This window comes from Pipistrellus hanaki, assembly GCF_964339955.1.
Source record: "Pipistrellus hanaki genome assembly, chromosome: 4".
In the NCBI taxonomy this organism is placed as follows: Eukaryota; Metazoa; Chordata; class Mammalia; order Chiroptera; family Vespertilionidae; genus Pipistrellus; species Pipistrellus hanaki.
This window is the reverse complement of record NC_140506.1, coordinates 72,128,425-72,135,011: the sequence shown is the minus strand read 5'-3', so window position 1 is coordinate 72,135,011 and position 6,587 is coordinate 72,128,425.

Below are 6,587 nucleotides of genomic sequence, written 5' to 3'. Positions count from 1 at the left end.
GAGTATTTTTCATTATTCTCTTCTGTCTCCTTTCCTGGCTATTAGATATGACTGCTTTGTTATTTTAGTGGTTGTTTTGGGATATAATCTACCACAGTAAGCCTTCTGATATTACATCCCATATATTCTAAGAACTTTACAACAGTGTTCTTCTGTTTTTCACCTCCCAGCCAATGTTCTACATCTGTTATAAACTCCATAATGAATTATTATGTTTGCTCTAAATAGTTGGTGAACTTTTAAAGAGCTTTAAATAATAATGATAAAAAATCTTTGCTTTTACATAATTACCATTTTTTATGTTCTTCATTTCTTTGTGTAGATGTAGATCCAGATTTCCAAGTATCATTTTCCTTCTGCTCAAAGAACATTCTTTAATATTTCATATAGTATAGAGATGCTGATGATGAATTATTTTAGTTTTAATATGTCTGAAAAAAACTTATTTTGCCTTTTAAGAATTGTGGTAGAATATACATAACATAATATCTATCATTTTAACCATTTGTAAGTACAATTCAGTGTCATTAAATATATTCCCAATGTGTGTACCCATCACCACTATATATATATTCAAAACTTGTACATCATCCCCAACATAAACCATTAAACAAAAATTCCCCATTCCCTCTCCACCCCTACCCCCCAGTGCTTGGTATTCTACTGTGTCTCTGTGCCTTTTACCTAATCTAGACACCTTATACAAGCAGAATCATATATTTTTGTGTCTGCCTTATTTCACTTAGCATAACGTTTCAAGGTTCATCCATGTTGCAGCATGTGTCAGGATTTAAAAAGGCTGAACAATATTCCATTGTGTAGATTTTGTTTATCCATTCATCTCTTGATGGACACTTGGGGGTTGTTTCCACTTACTTCTGTGTCTGCATATCTAATGTCTTTTTCCTTATGGCTGCTTTTAAGATTTTCTCTTTGTTAACGACTTCATGCAATTTGATTTTGAAGTGTCTTGATATACTTTTCTTCATGTTTCTTGCACTTAAGATTTGTTGAATTTCTTGAATCTGTAGGTTTACAGTTTGTATCTATGGCCTTTCTATAAACCAATAGTGAACTTACAGAAAGAGAGACTAAAAAAGCAATCCCAATTACCATCACACCAAAAAAAATTAAGATACCAAGGAATAAACTTAACTATGGAGGTAAAAGACCTATACGTGGAAAACTACAGGGCACTGAAAAAAAGAGATAGAGGAAGATGTAAACAGACGGAAGAACATACCATGTTCATGGATTGGTAGAATCAACATCATTAAAATGTCCATACTACCCAAAGCAATCTATAGGTTCAATGCACTCCCCATTAAAATACATAATACAAAATACATAAAATAATGGCATATTTCACAGACCTAGAAATAACTCTCTAAAAATTCATCTGGAATAAAAAAAAGACCCCAAATAGCCACAGCAATCCTGAGAAAGAAGAATAAAGTAGGAGGGATCTCAATACCAGATTTCAAGTTGTATTACAAAGCCACTGTCCTCAAAACAGCCTGGTACTGGCACAAGAACAGACATATAGATCAATGGAATAGAATAGAGAATCCAGATATTGACCCAAACCACTATGCTCAATTAATATTTGTCAAAGGAGGCATGAACATACAATGGAATCAAGATAGTCTCTTCAATAAATGGTGTTGGGAAAATTGGACAGATACATGCAAAAAAATTGAAATTAGATCACCAACTGACAACATATACAAAAATAAACTCAAAATGGATATAGGACGATGGGAAACCATAAAAATACTAGAGGAATCCACAGGCAGCCAAATCTCAGACATATGCCAAAAGAACTTCTTCACTGATACTGCCCCTAAGGCAATGAAAGCTAAAGAGAAAATAAACAAGTGGGACTATATCAAAATAAAAAGCTTTTTTACAGCAAAAGAAACCATCAACAAAACAACAAGAAAGCCCACTGTATGGAGGACATATTTGCAATTGTTATCACTGATAAAAGTTTTATCTCCAACATCTACAGGCAGCTTATACAACTTAATAAAAGGAAGATAAATGACCCAATAAAAAAAATGGGCAATGGACCTAAATAGAATCTTTTCGAAAAAAGACAGAAAGAAAGCTAAGAGACACCTGAAAACATGCTCAAAGTCACTAATTATCCGAGAGAGGCAAATCAAAACAACAATGCGGTACCATCTCACACCTGTCAGAATGGCTATCATCAATAAATCAATACATGACAAGTGTTGGCGAGGATGTGGAGAAAAAGGAACCTTCGTGCACTGCTGGTGGGAATGTAGACTGGTGCAACCACTGTGGAGACCAGAATGGAGTTTCCTTAAAAAATTGAAAATGGAACTCCCATTTGACCCAGTAATCCCACTCCTAGGAATATATCCTAAGAAACTAGAAAAACCAATCAGAAAAGATATATGCACCCCTATGTTCATAGCAGCACAATTTACAATAGCTAAGATTTGGAAACAGCCTAGGTGCTCGTTAGCAGATGAGTGGATCAGAAAACTATGGTACATCTACACAATGGAATACTATGCTGCCATAAAAAAGAAGGAATTCTTATCATTTGCAGCAACCTGGATAGAAATGGAAAACATTATGCTGAGTGAAATAAGCCAGTCAATGAAAGAAAAATACCACATGATCTCACTCATTTATGGATAATAAACAACATTATAAACTGATGAACAAAAAGATAGATACAGAGTCAGTAAAGCAACAAGCAGACTGTCAAATCACAGCGGGAAGGTTAAGGCGATATGGGGGAGATAAGAGATCAACCGAAGGGACTTGTATGCATGCGTATAAGCATAACCAATGGACGCAAAACTCTGGGGGGTGAGGGCATGTATGGAAGTGGAGGGGCAATGGTAAGATATGTACACATATAATACCTTAATTAAAAAAAAAGAAAGAAAAAGAAAGAAATCAATAAAATATATTTTTACCCCCTCCTTCCCAAAAAAGTTACAAAACATCTTTCTAACTGGCAGTCCAAGTTGAAAGTTATAATGCATAAATCCACGTGGGCATAAAAACCTTTAATTTTTTCCCCTTTTGATGAGTTCTCTCCAACTAGTAAAAATAGGGAGAATAAGGTTAGTAATAGAGAATTTTCCAGAACCATGCAACCTTCCTCTAGTCACTAAAAGCTGGGTCCTTGTGCAGTTTAGTTTTCGAGATCAATATTCTTGATCACGTGAAAGTAGTTCAGGAGATTAATTTATGCTGCAAGTTCACTGTCAGTTGGGGACCAGCTGAAGGCAGGCTTTCACACCATTGTCTCTGCCATTTCTGAACATCCTATTCCAAAAACAGGCCACGTGCCCTCGCTCTTTAGAGCAGGCTTGTTAACCTGAGGCAAGCCATTCACTAAGTTCATTAACTTGAGTGGAATCTTTATTTTTAATTAAGCCCTTACTAAAAATGGTATTTCTCTTGTTTAAAGAGAAACCACAGCAGTATTAGAAGTACCTGTCACTTTGCCATGAATAGGAATCAGGGATATTTTCACATCACATCTTGGTTGTTGCAAAAACATGGAAGTGTTATTTACACTCATCATTCTTTGAAATTATGCTAGTTATTAGAGCTGCTGCTAAAGTTGTTATTTCAAGTGTTAATACAGAATGTATCACCACATCGCAAGTTTGAAAATACATTTTAATTGCTTTTATTATACTTTATTATATTTTGATTGACTTACAAAGGTTTCCTTTGCAAGTCTATTATTTTATTTCATGAGGTTTTTTTTTTTTTTAAATCCTTACCTGAGGATATTTTTTCCATTGATTTTCAGAGAATGGAAGAGAGAGGAAAAGAGAGAGAAATATAGATGTGAAGGCCCAAGCTGGGGAGGAGCCTGCAAGTGAAGCATGTGACCTTGACTGGAATAAAAACCGGGACCCTTTGGTCCACAGGCCGATGCTCTATCTACTGAGCCAAACTGGCTAGGGCTTATTTCATGAGTTTTAAAACTTATCCTGAGTGAGGTCCCTCAGCTTCATCAGACTGCCAAGAGGTCTGAGGCACAAAAGAGATTAAGAACTCCTGCCCTGCAGCAACACTCTGCCCCGGCTTGGCCAGATGCATCTTTATTTTCCCCATTTTTAAAATATTGCAGAAGAATGATTGAGATTTATTACTCAAAATTTGTATTTACTGCTGCCTTACTGTCTCTTAATACTAAACATATAAGAACCCCTCTAAGTCCCAGTTTTATTTCTACCCCAAAGGGTCTCAGACTAGCTTGAGTTAGGAGCACCTGCCAGAAGAAACTATTTATTTGAATCATTACTGGAACATCGATTCTATTTCTGGAGGACTGTTCACCATCAGGGCCCTAAAATACGTGGCTTTGCGTTTTGACGGGCAGACACAGGTGTGACACTCCGCCCTCCCCCGCACACATACCTCCATCCCAGGCCAGTGACCTCCTGCGAGCCAGTTCAGCTTCATGACTGGAAGCAGGGCGCTGAGCATATTCCCATTTCTTGGTCTGGCTGGAGGGCTGAGGAAGGGAAACCCATTCATGTGGTCAGGCCCGGGCACCCTCCCAGGGAGACCGTGCACCCCTGGTTTACCCTGCAACCCTCGGAGACCAGGTCACCCTTGGGTCAAGCTCAAGACCTAGCCTCACTGTGGCCCTGGCCACCCCATTCTCTCCCCCTACCCCCCCCCCCCCCAAGCAGGGTGTATCAATGGCAGTGGCTTACCTCTCCATGGCTCTGAGCTCTTCATCTGGAGACTTCCGGATGAAGTCGAAGTCACCCTCTGTGGCTCAGGTAGGGGATACCTAATCCCATCTCTTATTCGAAGAAGGAGCTGGGAGATCTGACAGCAAAGTGTTGGATGGTGTGGTTCTGGGCTAGACAGAGACCGACTGTTCCTGGGAGGTCCTTGCTGGAGACAGCAAGATGTCTATCGCTTCGATTGAATTCCACATTCTCCATAGCCCTTCTCAGGCGGAGCCTCCACCGGGGCCGTGCTGTTCTCCAAGCCTCAGCCAGAGATCCCCCATCTTTCCCTGGTCCTTCCACCAGCCTTGGACGATCTTTCCTCCATCACCATTCTCTTCCTCTTCAGCCCTGGCCCAGCTTTGTCCCTCCTCCAGACTAGCTGCAGACTCCCTGGACCCCTGGCCTCATTTTTCTCCCTTCCCATCTATCCTCCCACCCCTAACCTTGGCCCCAGAATGATCTGTCTCACACACAAACCTGACCCCATTTCAGCTCCCATTTCAAACTAGCTCTGCTCACTAAAGCCCCTGAATTCTGGTCCGGTACTCAGGCCCTTTCAGCCTTGCTGGTCTGGGTCCCTCTCCCTGCCCCTGGCATTTGCAGTCCCCCATCCTCTGTGGCTGCCCGTCACCACGTGATGGACCTGCCTGGCTGCCTGCCCTGCTCCCCATGTGCCTGGCCTGGCACACAGAGCAGGCACCTGAAATGCTTGCAGAGGAGCAAAGGAAGCGCCTGAAAACGCGGCTGCCACCTGTGCCACGGCTGGGGATTCTCCGGGGTCCGACTGGGTCTGGCTTTCTGGGAGCACCACTTTGAGTGACAGGCCTGAGGGCTTCCTTGAGGGACCGCACTGGAGAGAGCCCGCTTCTCACTGACCACCTGCTGCTGGGTTTTAGTGCCACATCCCTTGGGGGGGCCCCAGATGGTGGACGTCATCTCCTCTTTCATTCTCCCCTGAATTCATCTTAACCTGGGACCATCTTAGGAACAGCGCCTGGCTGCCACCCTTAGGGTTGGTGCAGACCCCCTCCAACGTTCTCATTCTCCGGACCCCCAGTTCAGCAAAGTGACAGCTGTCAGCGCCTCGCCTACTTCCATGCCTACATTCCTGCTTTGGCACTTGGCAGGTAGAGTGACCTCACTGTGGCTGTCAGGAGGGAACAGTAGGGCCGGAATGATGACACGCTGTGTTTGACCCCACCTGAGAGGCCACCCTGAACTATTCCAAGGGGCAGATCACCAAGGGAGAAAGGATGAAGCCTTGGGTTTGGGGGTGATGTCTGCAGCTCAGCTGACAGAGGCAGAGGCAGCCAGATAGAGCTCTCACCTGCCCCTGTCCTCTGCCCAGACCTCCTCTCCTCCTATCAGGGTGGGATTGGGGCTTGCACTTGGCCTGGCATAGGCCCCAAACCACCAGGCCACAGGGTCTGCAGTGCGGAGGGGATCCAGCCACACGGATGGAGATGCCGGAAGCCGGGGTACCGGCTGCTCTCCGTGGTGGCAGCAGCAGCACTGCTCAGTCACTTCCCGGTCATTTTGTGAGTCAGGACTGGGTAGCTGCAGCAGCAAAGCCCTGGGAGCCACGGAGGGTGCTATGCCCCCACATGGGGGAAGGGCATGTGGGAACCCAGGTGCTGTCTGGGAGGATCAGCTGTCTGGGGATCTGACGTCGCAGCACAGACGCAGACCCTGCAGGGACCCTCACTCCTGGCCGGGAGCCATGGGTCTGTGCCCGGTGGGGAGGCAGAGTTTGGGCCACGGAGGAGAAGGTGCACTTTGGTTCAGCAGGAACAAGATCCTCCTCCGAGGGAGCACTCCCTGTGGGTTGGAGAGCTGGGA